Below are 14,874 nucleotides of genomic sequence, written 5' to 3'. Positions count from 1 at the left end.
GCTAGTTTCTCCGCGTGCAATACCCGGTCAGACTTATATCGCCCACCTACCAGTCATAAATCTTCTCTGCCTTCATTTTAAATGTGGAAATATCCTTTCATGCTCGTGTTTAAACACCAGATCCAGGAGGGACCTGCTGTGCTGGTGGGTGTTTTCTGTGATTGGTTAAGCAGAGAGGAAAGATTGAAAGGGATCTTGGTGCAAAGTGTTGCTCAAGAGTAACTGGCATTGCAATATATGTGTTGAGATAAAAAGAGAAAGGACCAGTCTGTATGTTCCATCAGACACCTTGTAAATGGAGTCAAGTCACTGCCGCATTGGCAATACTTGTCTTTTTCTGGTTCAGAGGTGCTACTTGGTTTTCTATCTGGTGTTACAGTGGTTGATCGTTGGGGATACTCCTGTATCCAGTTGTCTATATAATGGTTTAATAAACAGAGATGATGTTTAAGGAGTTTGGGAGACACCACATGGGAAGAAGGGTATCTGCTATAAGTCTCAGGGGATAAAGAAAAAGAAGGGAGTTGTGGAATTTTTCAGTGCATAGCTGTGGTAATACCCTGTGCAGCTGAAAAATGTATCAGTGATTTTTCTCCCCTGATCACTGGCCAGGAGACTGAGAGTGCAGCAACAGGCAGTCAGTGAGGTCACTCTCCATCTCCAGTTGTCTTTTCTTTCCCCACCTAACACAGGAAAGAAAGTGTCTACCTTCCTGCATTTGTTCATTTTTAACTGGAACTGACACAGCAATGTGGACCCTGGGGGTGATCCATGCATTTACCTGCCTCACCGACAAATCGGTGGCTAATTAAGTCGTAACATGAGAACTTGTACCTCCCTCCCTTTTACTTAAATGTCCTTTCCCAGAATGCACTGGCCTTTGACATAGATCCAGGTCTGGAATTACATGTCTGTAATGCCAGTTTAAATCATTACGTGGCATGTCTGCAAAGCTGACATCACATCTAGACATTGGTTCAGCTGCATTCCTATATAGTAAAGACATGAAGTAGATTAAAGTTGACTACTATACAATTTGCCGAGGTTGCCCTGAGCATGGGAATCATTCAGAAAATGTAAATAAATGTAATGATTTGTGGATAAATAATAATCCACATGTGATGATGCCCTAATCATCAGGTATTTCATTGATTTCATGAATTCATTCATGTTGAAGTGATGATCTCAGTTATATTTTAATGGTAAAATTAAAAAAAAAAATGTCAGTGTCTCGGTGAAGCCTGAGACTTGAAGCTAACCACCGAGTAACTTGACTTGAAGCTATGTCCACCTCTTTGTATACAGTCTTTGTTCATGACACAGGGACTAAAATAAAGGGTAGCCATGTCAAGGCTATGCCATTGGGCTTTTCATTTAGCTGTGAAGGGTAGATATTTGAAACTGGTATTTATGCCTTTCCCAGTGTTTTGAGCTTTTACTATTCTGTGATGCTGTTCACATATGGCTGCTGATACTAGTACTTAAAGTCTTTGATAAAATAATTTTGTCAAACAAAGTGACTCTTAAAATATTGGTCAGAGTCTTTTGGGGGCAGCATCTAATATCTCTTAGGGAAACTGACGTAAAATTCCAAGACAAGTGAGCTGAGCCAAGTGAAGTTGATGCTGATGCACAGTGACACTCTGTAGTTCCTGGTAACCATTAGCCCACAGCAGTTTTTCTTGAATTAATGTCTCAGTAGTCTTTATCCTAGCAGGCAAATAATCAGACATTTAAGTCTCAAGGTTGAAAAGATAATCCCTCATGTTTTATGATCCACCATCAGTTGTGTAATCCTTCCACTGCCTGGTTTGCTGTTGTTCTGCCATGCACACATCTACAGTGGCTTTAAGATGGCTGTCATTCGGTCCAATGGAATGCTCCCTATCTTTGTCAAGTCGACACTGACACGTGTGGTAGTGTTGCAGGCATGCTGCGAGTTGGCAGCATCTAAAAACCCTTATTTCAAGATGTGAAGCAGCTTTAAAAAAAAAAAGGAGAATTAAAAACACACACACACACACACACACACACACACACACACACACACACACACACACACACACACACACACACACACACACACACACACACACACACACACTGCCTTCTTGTTCAAATTTCCATTAGCAGAAGAGAATGGATGGATATCCCTCATTTCACAGACAAATATCTGTAATATCACCCATGAATGGAGATCTTTATATCTTTATCTTATACCAGGCTTTGCTTCAACCCTTCAGTTCGTCTACCATCTGAAACAAGCCATTTTTTTGATTGGTTGACCTTCCTTAGAAAGTTTGAACAGTATGTGTGTTGATCTTCTGTGCTCAAAGACAGACCTGTGCATCTGGGACAGGGAGACAGCTCATTTTACTTGGTGGGCTCCACACAGCCCACTTTGATCCTGAGTGCACCAGTTAAACTAGTCTTTCTGTCAGTGTAAACACATTTAACTAATCATATAATCGCTGAGATATTTTGCTGTTGGAAAAAGAAGTGCAATGTTTTTTTTGTTTGTTTGTTTTTGCATAACAAAGAAATGCTGCTGTTGTAAATGAAAGAAGAGTGTTGGTAGGACTCTACAGTTAAAAATCCCAAATCTCTGCCCTCCCTGACATTCATCATGTTAGTCCAGTGGGCCGGATTGGAGTCTTTGCTGGGCCAATTTTAGCCCCCGGGCCTTATGTTTGACACTCCTCATCTAGAATGACCATATTGGGGATATCTTGTTTATCTGTCTATTCTCCAACTTATCAGGGCCCTGGGGGAGCTTGAGCCTATCCCAACTACCATAGGAGATAGGCTCGCCAGTTTGTTGCAGGGCTCTATATATATCTATATAGAGTTCAGAGTAGACTGAAGCCTACGCTTTATGCTAAAAACTATTACACATGTAATGGCTTCATTGTGTGAAACTTTGATCAAAGTTTATTATGAGCATCCACTACTATGATACATCCCATTTAATGTTCTGGGCCATTTTAACAGTTCGTGGAACCACAAGGTTTGCATTTGGAAAAGCAGCCATTGCAGTTGAAGCTTAAATGCTCCTTCAAACCAAACAGTATTTCCCATAACATCCCCTTCACACAAAAAAACTTCTAAATCAGAAGCATTCACCCACCACTCTACGTGAAAAGTGAAAGAGAAATTACTTGTGGAAACTGTGAGAGAACTTGTAGGTTTCCCAAATGTACTTTAAATGGTTTGTTTGAATTTTTGTGAAGTTGTGTGTGGCTCGGGGAAATTGGAGTTTCACAGAAAGTTTATTTCAGCCCTCGCTCGGTTCACGCTTGCTCCAAAGTTTTCCTTCCTGATTGCATCACTAGGTCTCGGTCTCCGTGGTGACTGTGAGTCATGTAGGACACTGGTTGTCCGGAACAATTGGATCCTAAAACAATACAGCGCTTTTCTTTCAGCATCCTTTATGCTCATTCTGACGGGAAAGGATGGTAGCTTGTGTGTGAACTGGTATATAATTGGAAGCGCGAAGGGCGTGTGAGGAAACAGCTGGACCTACTTGTGCAAACACAGAGTAACGCTCATCCACATCCATAAAGCTGAAAATGACTGAGATCGTTTCATGTGAGCTCATGTGTTTCTGCAGAAAAAAAGTCCCTTGAAATTTTGCCAACTTAAATAAAGAATGTAGCTAAAATTGGATTAATATCCACTTTTTGAAATTCAGTTCCTTAAGTTACTGCCTTGTTTGCTGTGGCGATGTCTTTCTGCTATATTTTTATGACCTAAAAGTATGTTTGTGCAAATGAAAACATCATATGAAGCTGCTTGGGACATCATGTGAGAGTGGGGTTGGAAAAGTTGCAGTGTTCTCTCTATAGCCAGAAACCATAGAGCTTCTTCTGATGATTATTTTGGGTTTAAGCAAAGTCTGATTTCATAGTGAGTATTAATCATAATATTAAAGTCCTTGGTGTGTCATGGAAATGGCCCCCCTCTTTCATCCATCCGCTTCCGCTTACCCTTTTCAGGGTCGCGGGGGGCGCTGGAGCCTATCCCAGCTCTCATAGGGCGAGAGGCAGGGTACACCCTGGACAGGTCGCCAGTCTGTCACAGGGCCAGACAACCATTTGCACTCACATTCACTCGCACATTCACACCTAGTGGCAATTTGGATTATCCAATTAACCTATCCCCACAAGCTGCATGTCTTTGGACAGAGTACCCGGAGTGAACCCCGGGAGAACATGCAAACTCCACACAGAAAGACCCCGGCCTGATGGTGGAATTGAACTCAGGACCTTCTTGCTGTGCGGCAACAGTGCTAACCACTGTGCCACAGTGCTGCCCTTACAGCACCTGGTATTCCCAGGGAGTCTCCCTTACAAGTACTAACCAAGCCCAACCCTGCTTAGCTTCCGAGATCAGACGAGATCCGGCGTGCTCAGGGTGGTATGGCCGTAAGCAGGCCCCCCTCCTTGCTCTTATTTATTTTTTTCTAGGCATTACTTTCTCGCTAAAAAAAAAATTGTTTGGAGCGTCGCAAGTTGTACACTGTTTGCTGTTTGTGCAGATAAGAGCATGAACAACAGCAAGAAATAGAAAATTCAGTTTGAGATAATTGAACATTGTTGGAATGATGTGAGTGGTGACTGTGAGGAAGAGAGGGCATCTTTGAGGCCCAAGCTGTGGACTATTTTTCTTCCGCCTTGGTGGTCTAATTATGCGGACTCCCTATAGACCAGTGAAGCCCTTTGCTATGATTGAGTTGCAGGATAGTCGCTGATAACGGTCATTTTCATGTTTATTTGAAGTCGTCCCAGTGAAGCTTGTATGAATGAAGGCTGTGCTACAGTACGAGCCTGAAATCTCTTTGATTTTGGAGAATTTCCTACGATCAGCGACATAGCTGCAGTGAAACGAAGTATGCTCAGTGGTCAGAGCAATTAAGATGCGCACAATTGCACATGAATGCGTGCACTAGAATGAGACGCCCGCACACACAAACCGTGCCACACTCGGTCTCAGCAGAAAGTTATGACTTCTGGCCGTGTGTCGCTGTCCCTCCGCAGGACCCCACCTCCTGACAGGAAGTTTGTCCTTCCTTCACGCTCATGCACGCACACACAAACTGTATGTGTGACAGCAAGACGGGGAAAAGGGGAACACACTGAATCACTGCAGGCTACTCATATGGGCAACCGGAAAATGACAGCGATAAGGAAACGGAGATAAAAGGATGAATAGATTTAATTACACACCACAAAAGTGGGAAATTACAGATTGAGTAAAGATAATGGCTTCTAAGATTTTCAAACCCACGTGAACTTGATTTTTTTTTAAGTTGATTTTTGGGAAACTGTACAAACCAGAAATACTTAGTTTCTTTTTAAACTTGATTTGGTTCCTAATCTGCTTCATAATATTGTACAGGATAGCTAGCAGGTTATTCCCAAGTCCAGCAAAACAGCCACTGCTGGAATACCATTAAAAATCATGATTTTTGTTTGAAAAAGTGCCTTTTTCTTTAGTTGCTTTTTAGCGCACACACACTTTTTCTTGTGACAGCTACTCCAAATAAAAAAACAAAAAACTAAAACCCCTAAAAACCTTTTAATCCTCTACAAAGATAAACTTCTTTTATCTTCTTCCATGTTTTTGGACTCCATTGCATTTACGCTCAGATTTTGTTGACAACACTAGGAAAGGATCCCAGGGGCCGGTGCAGCAAGATGCCTGACCTCCTGGATGTCATCAGCACCCTTTGCTCCTGCTTTACTTTTCATGATGGATGCTTTGTATGACTTTGTGTCGCAACCCCTGAGGCTCGAGCTTGACAAGGCCGGAAACACTGAGGGACTCATGAACAAATACACACTCCAGAGGCTCTCTCTTTTTCCTCTGACAACATGTTATTGAATCGTTTGATATGATAAAACGGTTCACAAAACAGTGACAGTGGCTCACACTGAGAAGAGCTGCTTGTTTGCTTTCCTGCAGCTGGTTTCATGTGATACTTTAGTCTCTAGAGTGAGACCTTATCTTTATGTTTATCTTCTATATATAATACCCTAGGCATGTACAGGTTTGGTGAAATGTCACCCTTCACCTCCTAACCTTTTACCTTTTACCAGAGTCAAATGTTCTGTGATGGCAGGATGGACTTTGCAAAACATGGGAAAATGCCAAAAGTGGTCGAACTTTTTCTTTTCCTTTCAACCAGCAAAACATCTACATGTAAGGATTCTTTTAATCTGCGGATGTGGGTGTTTTCAACCTTGACTGACCTTGGAAGTTGCTAAGCCTCAATAAGTGGCCTTGACTTGAACACAAAGCAGCGTGTCTATTGTTGGTGTGTTCTCTTTCGTGTTTCTGGAGTTAAATGAAAATGCCTTTTGGGAGGCTGGTTGATGTGCGGTCTCTGTGTGCTCTGTCTTCGACCTGTGTGGTAGGATAGCATAAAAGGCTTTTGGGATACTGGTGGGACGAGGCTGTTTCACAATTCCTCAGCCTTCTTGTGAAACTCAGGCTTTCCAAATGACTTAACAAGAGAATCTGGTTTTAGATGTGGAGCTCTTAAGTTCTGAGAGTAGATTTAGCATTATGAGAATATGATAAATATAATTTAAGCGCTTTTATGTATATATTCGGTGCAGATGCTCCTATGAATGACACTTGGGAGCTATAAAGTGAAGCATATTTGACTGGATGTTTCATCTCACTTTCTATCTTACTTTTACTTCTGTTTTTGCTTCTCAGTCTTGGTTTCTCCCTTTTTCTTTCTGTTGGGGTGGGGTCACCACATGCACCGACTGTTTGTTTGGAGTTGCCATAGAAACCCGTGCGAGTGTGCGCCTGTTTGTGCGCTCATGCTCGACTGCATGTGTGTTTGTGCTGGTGAGATGGGCCTGCAGTTCTGCTCCGTGCATAATGACCTCATCCAGACACAGACTCTGACATATCGAATCTGTCTGCTTCCTTGGATTGTGTAATGGATAGTCCCCCCAGAAATGCGCGTACACAGGCACAGCAGCTCTGTGGTCGACGCCCACTCAGTGTTTTGCCCCGTTGCTTGACCACAGAAGAGTCATGTGGCTCTCAGCGACAATGGCGCAACTCCCTTTGACAACAGGAACAGTGCATAATTGCTTGATAATTCAATGCTCCATCTGTACATAATGAGCTTTATTTGAATAGACTTCAGTATCACATCTCTTTAGAAAAGGAGAAAGTTCACGAACTCGCAATGAACTCCTGAACTCTACTTCTTCTGATATATAATTGTACATGCTGAATATTAGTGTTTTAAGCTCTACTCCCACCTTATCACACGGGGTCAAGCTCCTGACGTGCCACAGCTGCTAATCTCTGACGGTGTGAAAATGTGGAACCCAGCCCCAGTGTTGCTGTGCGTTTATTATAGCTGGGAGTTAAGTCACTGGTAAGAAATCTTTTCCGTGTGGAAAAGAATGCTCCTCTCTGTGAGCGGAAAAGCTCTGCTTCATTTCACAAAGATTTCTGGAAGATGTATTTTCCCCTGAAGCATAAACGTACGCACTTATTAAAGGCCTACTTACTGATTTGCCATGTGACTGTGGCCTTCCATGAAAATCCTGTATTCACTGTCAAAAAGAGCTCATTCAGTAGCACTGCCGGGGTGCATTCTCTATGTCATGGATATTTGCTTTTATGTCGCTTGCTTAGTTTTTCATCAATTTTTGACTTTCGCCGTTCCTCCATAGCTGTTTCTAATAAAGCACGCAAAAATAAATCAGCCGCAGTTTGACGCACATGATCACAAGTAAGATTTAAAATGTTCAGCTTTTCATATGGGGGGAAAAATAGCTCGAGTTCTTCTCTGACAACCCTGTGAAAGATTGCCAGGGAATACACCTCGTATGCATCAACTGTCCATGCAGCACAGAAATGGTGAATAAAATCCCAGTTTGTTTCTATATGTTCATTCAAGCAAAATGTGTTTAGTCACCTGGTGCAGACAAAGGATCAGTCTGGTGTGAAGTGATTGGCTTAGAAAAGATTTGCATTGAAATTAACTGCTTAGTTTAATAGCAAAAGCACATTGGTCCACTTTACTATAAAGCACATTCAATTGATTTATCTTTGTCATGGTCTTATGTAATGACTGCTGTCAATGGCTGCTGTTACTGTGATAGCGAAACGTTCCTGCTCAGTGCTCCGCTCGGTTTCCCCTAAGACTGCCACTTCAAAAAAAGCTTAATTATCCGACTGAAATCCAGGACACGAGTATATTCTCGTCTTCTGCAAGGAAATCTATGTAAGCTACTGCAGCACAGAAAAAAATCTATTCAGCTGCTGTAAATATTAAAGGGGTGAAAGAGGATACAAGATGGTTTTTACATCCAAGTTTTGGTTTTATTGCCGTTTTCAATTTTTAAATAATTGGATATGTTTTTTAGAAAGCATCAGTTTTTTCCATGATACTGAAGCTATTTTCATGCTTTTGACCTAATCCTGCAGGCTTTTATGTGAGAACTGGAATATGTGACGTAGTCGCACTGACCATTAAACACACTGTAACCTGCCAGTTCTGTAGAACCAAGTCTGTGTTATGGCAGATTATTGCAATGTGAACGCGACAAGGTGGTGCAGCGGTTAGGGATGTCGCCTCATAGGAAAAAGGTCTTGACTCTAGTTATGCAGCACACAGTTGGAAACACTTTACACAAACCTTGTTGCCTCGTTTATATTATGAGTGTCGTAGCCAATTATTGGGGGAAATATGCAACGTAGCATACTACGGATACAACGTATCCCCGTATGAGCTTAACTGTGTGCTTCATCAGAGACTGGACACCCTGCAGTCGATGTTTGCAGACAGGCTAGTTTCCTGACAAACAAACAGGAGCAGTAAATGATAGCTGGAGGCCTCAGAACCGCTCTAGTGTGACACTATGTGATAACGCCACATAAGCGCTATATTTATTATCTAATGTAAATGTAAATAGATTTTAGTCATGTCACACAGCCCTACTAGAATGGTTGTCCCTCTCTGTGTTAGCCCTGGGACAGATTGGTGACCTGTCCAGGGTGTACACTTCCTCCTGCCCTGTGACAGCTGGGATAGGCTCCAGTCACCCCATAACCCTGAATAAGATAAGTTCCTCCAACACTGTCTGAACAATTGTATGTACAAACAGCTTTATGAATAGTATAACTAAGCCTGTTGACAGCTTTGGTTTTAGAACTGTTTGTCAGACCCAAATTTCTGAACCTGATTTTTTTTTTTTTTTTTTTTTTTTTTTTTTTTTGTAACCTTAGAAATCCAGAAATGCGACATTCACACACATGTAGTAGTTGACTGTGAGCATAACCCAAGTGTAAGGTTACAAAATGGAACGCTTGCTTATAAGGTATATTGGATTTGTCAGCTGTGTTCAGTGAGTTGGGGAAAAAGGGCCACATGAGAAATGTTAACATGTAGTTAAGATGTCGTACGAAAAGGCAGCTGCATCCTTGAGTTAATCATTTAAATGAAATGTGAACCCTGTTCATAAGTGGCCATAGTGCGCTGATGGAGCTGAAGCTGTGTACCGAGATTCGGTGAGTGCTGTGATTTGAATCCTAAGCAGGGGCCATTTATTTATAAAAAAAAAAAAAAAAAAAAAAATCTTTGTAAAGTGAATTTTGTTTTGAAGGCAGCAGAATCAGACAGTCCAAACAGTTTTGCCAGTCCCCCTCAATCAGGCATTGATGCCAGCGAAAGCTTTGAGAAAATGTCAAGTAATTCACACTAAAACTAATTCAGTGCACAGCTTGTGTTGTGTAGCCATGGAGCAATTCAGACCACTCTGCTGTTTAGCCTGTGCCCAACTATAAAGCCAGTGTCTGGCGGTGAGGACATACGGTAACAGTTAGCAGCTGAGACGCCCGGCCTTGGATTGTTATTGTTTGTGTGGGTGAAGCAACAGGGGCCCGTTAAAGTGTGTCTGTAACTCTGTCATTACCAGCTATAATTACAGGGTGATTAGCAGTCGTGTGTGTGTGTCTGTGTGTATGTGTGTGTCTTGTGTTATGGATTACCTTAATTTGGCATGTGATCTGTTTTTCAGAGGAATCGTACAGCATCCAGATTGGGATTCATTTATTTAATGAGATAAACTTTCTGTTACACAGGAACCAGTCGAATTTGTGACTGGCTGCAACACAATTAGGATGATGCTCATCAAATGCATTATGCACCATGCATCTTATTTTTATTGTATTTCTTGTTTTGTAAACAGAAGACTGTATGGATGAAAGAGAAAATGAAAAGCGGACCAGTGTCCCGAAAGAAGCAGCGGAAATGTGATTTAACAGTTCTGATCACAACTTTCAGAATGAAATGACGTTGAAAGCAGGATTGAGTGATTTGTGCTGAGTCCTAGCCTTGAATTAAAGTGACAGGCTTTGTATCCAGGGAGCTATTTTACTGCTGATTGTATGAGCATAAACTGAGTGGAGAGATGAATGAAGCTTGTGATTCTACCCTTAATGATTTTTTTTTTTTTTTTTTTTTTTTTTTTTTGACACAAACCTATCTATTGTGTGTGTATAAGCACAACTTTAAACTTAAATAAAAGACCCCGCTTTGGCGGCAGTGTCTGCTAGTTGTTATGCTTGAGGATATGCGTGCACACAGTGACGCGCATGTCCAGGTTTGAAGGTCTTTGTCTTCTTTCGTGTGACATGCATCACTGCTTTCTGTGCTAAAGGTAAAAGTAGGTGAGCTTCTTTTACCGTTTTCATTCAGAGGAACTGTCTTGTGGGATGTAATACTACAAAGCACCTTTGTGTCCCTTTAAAAGTTTGTTTAAGGAGCAGGATGTTGACTTCTATGTTTTAGCTGACTGACAGTCTTTGAATAGTCATGCTGCTGTGTTTGAAAGACGGTCTCCTGAGGTTTAAAAATGTAACACATGCTTTCAACCTGTTTTGACCTTTTTTTTTTTTATTAAATACATACAGTAACTAATAAAGTGTCTGCTGAAATTAAGAAAACCATTTAGAAACAAGCACCAGGAACACAACTATTAATCTCTGAATTCAACTGTATTTTATTGGTCCCCCCCAAAAAGTGGATTGCGCTAAAGTAGGGATCTCAAACTCGTGTTACATGCAGCCCCCTTTGATCCTGAGTGGGCTACACCGGTGAAACTCCCCTTTCTGTCAGCGTGAAGAGGTTTAACTAAGATCTATTTAAAATAAGAAAAAGATGAAATTTCAGAAGCATATGTTGGTTTTTCTTCATGATAAAGAATTTCTGCTGTTGCAAATGAAAGAATTGCATTAGCATGATTTAGACTGTAAGAATTTAAAGACAGTTTCTGTTAATTCACAGAAAAACACCCATTTCTATAGTAGAGTGTGGGGAAAAAACAGGAACTCTTGTGCTACTTAATTACTGTGCTACAGGTGGAACGTCCATGAAGTGGGTAAGCTGTTTATCAGGAGGAAAAGCTGTAAAATTTAAAATAAAATCAGGTCTATTATCACCCCAGGGCCTTATGTTTGACACCCTTGCTCTAAATAATTCAGATTTTACATAATACATAGAAGTCAACATCCTACATTCACTTAATTTCCCTAGGGATTAATAAAGTATTCTGATTCTGATTTTGAGTGCGGTACTGCAGTTGGATGCCACTGTTGAAAGAACTCAATTTGTAGAATTTATTCCAAGATATTTTACAATCGAGTGTTATTATTGAAAACTGGAGGCCTTGAATCTGCAACCTGAGGTTACAAAGTGGGGAAATGAATGCTGAGGCAACCAGTGTGTAAAAGTCAGCAACGCTGTGCTGACTCAATCACTGCAGAGTTTTAAACCTCCTCTCGCATTAACATCAGCATAAAAACAGTGGGCCGAGAACTTCATGTCATAAACTTTTATGGCTTAACGGCTCCTGTAATGTGTATGTAGGGTCAGTACTCTTATCCATATAGTCTATGTGGAAGCTCACATTTAAGAGGTGACTATATTCCATCCATTCATCCTCCTCCACTTATTCTTATCAGCGTCATGGGGGTCTGGAGCCCATCCTAGCTACCTTAGGGCCAGAGTACACCCTGGACAGGGAGGTGACTATATTAATACATATTTTTTCTCCTGTAGTGTGGATTCGAGGTGTGCATGGCATTTTGTTGTCAACAAGGAAGGGAAGATTTTCATGCGTGTGGATTTGAGGTAATCTGATATTCTGTGACTGTTAAGAGTGACGACAGTACACGGGAATGATTATCGCAAGTGTAGAAGCCCCAGAAATGTTAAACAGAGATAAAGACTGCATGCAAAGATATTACAATGCACCTGGTTGTCAGCTGGAAACTTATCACCTGTGCTTCTCACAGGTGTTACTAACATTGCTAAATACTGTAAATCATGACTAAATTTAAACTCAAAAGTAGTTAAAGACTTGTTTAGATTTCAACGCAGATGCCAGAAATGCTGAGACATTGAAATATGAGGCAGCTTTGTTTACTAAGGTTAACTGAAGTATTTCCAGAATCACTCTACAGGGAAACAAGAGTCGCTTTAAACTTAAACATGAGCTTTGGTTAGAAATGAGGACAGCCGAGCATTATTAGGTAAAGGAGGAAATTACCTCCATGTTCACAGTAGCTAAAGTGGCCATAACAACGTTTTTGTTTTTTACGGTCAATTCATCGTGCAAGTCGCTGATATTGATACGATCTTTTTCTTCAGTTAAAGTCAAATGTTTTGCAGATGACTCACACTGTTCATCTGGACTGAGCGCCTGTGAGCAGAGATGTAATCTTATCTGTGTGTTTAAATTTCCTCCAAACACTGAAGCTCCTAAGCACTCATGCTGTTCTGCCGTTGACCCGAAATAGCACATTTGACAGAGGTGATGCCTGGGCGGTGACTTCCCATTGTTGCTTCTAGGCCACGTTTATCCCTGTCAGTGGAGGAAACAAACTCCTTAAAATACACACACGGGCCCGCTGCTTCCTTGCTCGCCCTCTCTGCCTCCACAGAAGTTTGTCTCTACCTGAACCTTGAGGGAGAAGCAGGCTTCCCTGTTCACGCTCGAGTAGGTTCGTGCATTGGTGTATGTGCGTGTATTTCTTCTCTGTGCTAAATGACACAGCTGCTCAGACAGGCACAGCTTTGTTACCAGCGAGGGCTCCAGGAAGTGAATCTGAATGTGTCTCTCTATGTTAAACATTAGCTCTGCTCTTAATGCCTATTTACCCTTCAAACAGGGATTAGTGACTACTTATTATGACTCCTATACAAATGTAAAACTAGACTAGGGTTGCATAAACATGCATGTGAGTGATAACTTAATGGAGTTGTGTGTGTGTTTGGACACAGGTGACATAGTTTTGTCAAAAGTCTGTGATTCCAGTTTCACTCATGGTTGCTTTTAATAAGATGAATGTTTGTAGCTCTTTATACAGTGTGTAATGTATCCCATTTAATGAGTATAATAATGTGACACTTTTGGTGAAGACGTGAGATTAATGACTGGAATTTGCAGTTTGTGTCATCCTGCTGTTTGGACTTGTTTGTCAAAATGTTTCCCTTCAAGATGAGTATCTGATGTTGCACAGGAGCTGGCAAGCAGTAACTGTGAAGTAGTTTTGATGTTGTCCTGTGGCTTTATGCTTCCTTTAAGGAATTAATTTGAACTTCCTGACATGTGGGCAAATGGCATTTGAAGTAATGTCAGGGGGGTTTCCTTGTAACCATTAACTGTCTTATTATGTTAAGAAATTCCACATCCATCCTTTTCCCTTTGAGGAGTCTCCACATTAGTCTATTTCTATTTTATTGTGTGTGCGTGTGGTGTCTTTTTTTTTTTTTTTTTTTTTTTTTTTTTTCTTCTCCCTGGTCATGAGTTCAAATGTTTATATATTCTCTGGTAGTTAACAGCAGTGAAAGTGCCCTATTGCTCCTCTCCTCTTACTGCTCGCCGTTTGGTGGGAAATGCTGACAGAACGCTGATAGCAGGGCTTTGGCTGTAAATGGATACCAGCAAGCATTCGGCCCAGCAAACGGTCGGGCCCTCTCCTCTGTTGTGCTCCGTTTTTGTTCACGGCTTATCGCAGGATTCAAGGAGTGGATGACTTCAACAAAAAATGTAGGATTACTTGAGCACTGTAGTGTGCAAAGGACTCATTAATCTTTAAAGTTAATAACAGTTGTGTGGAGTGTGTTAGAGCATTAAGCGTTCTTTTAGATGTATAGGATTAGTGCAGCTTTGTTTGTCATGTCTCACATGACTGAACCAGAGGAAATAACAGTAATTTTGGTGTCCACACGGCCATAATTAGATGTTGTTCAGAGACTAGCCTGCTCTCATCACCCAGTGAGACATGTTGTTGATTGGGCAGCATCTTGAGTCTGTCCCACCTGGATGGTTCCCTCATTTGTACTCAGTGAAATGACAAAACAAAAGCTGTTTTCACACATGCACTGCAGCCCTGAACTTTGTTACCCGGTGGAAGTGCATTTAAGAACACAAACGTCCAAACAGTATAAAGCTGTTTTTAAAATGCCAGCTCCCTGGTACAAAGTCTGTGTGATATCCAAACACACCTATAGGGCATTATCCAGGCAGCACCGTGATCTAAATAAATGGATACAAATGATTAGATACCCATGCACGCCTGTCTGCTAATGACCAAGAAAGCATCGACAGACCACCCAGGACCTTCTCAGGCTTTTGGCGGATATGGACAGCCTCGTCAGAGGGAATCTGGAGACGGCGATTTCAGAGATGCTAGAAGTGAGCGCGACAACGTGCTATGCTAACGGCAATGTGAAAATCCCTTACATGTTAATGACTAACACGGTGTCTGTTTTGACACCATTGTAATTATGTTTAAACTTTCTTATGAACAATATTATCAGCATTCTGTCTG

General features: G+C 41.4%; 1 protein-coding gene and 1 pseudogene across 5 annotated transcripts in view; one reads left to right on the top strand and one right to left on the bottom strand.

Moving 5' to 3' along the window:
* The window catches only part of add3a (adducin 3 (gamma) a), a 103,481-nt gene that overhangs the window by 41,520 nt on the left and 47,087 nt on the right, over window positions 1–14,874 (top strand). The window lies entirely within an intron of this gene.
* LOC116310628 lies at window positions 4,312–4,430 on the bottom strand (annotated as a pseudogene).

Source organism: Oreochromis aureus, linkage group 6 (genome assembly GCF_013358895.1).
Source record: "Oreochromis aureus strain Israel breed Guangdong linkage group 6, ZZ_aureus, whole genome shotgun sequence".
NCBI lineage: Eukaryota > Metazoa > Chordata > Actinopteri > Cichliformes > Cichlidae > Oreochromis > Oreochromis aureus.
Note: the sequence above shows the minus strand (reverse complement) of the source record. Positions and strands in the feature narration are given on the sequence as shown.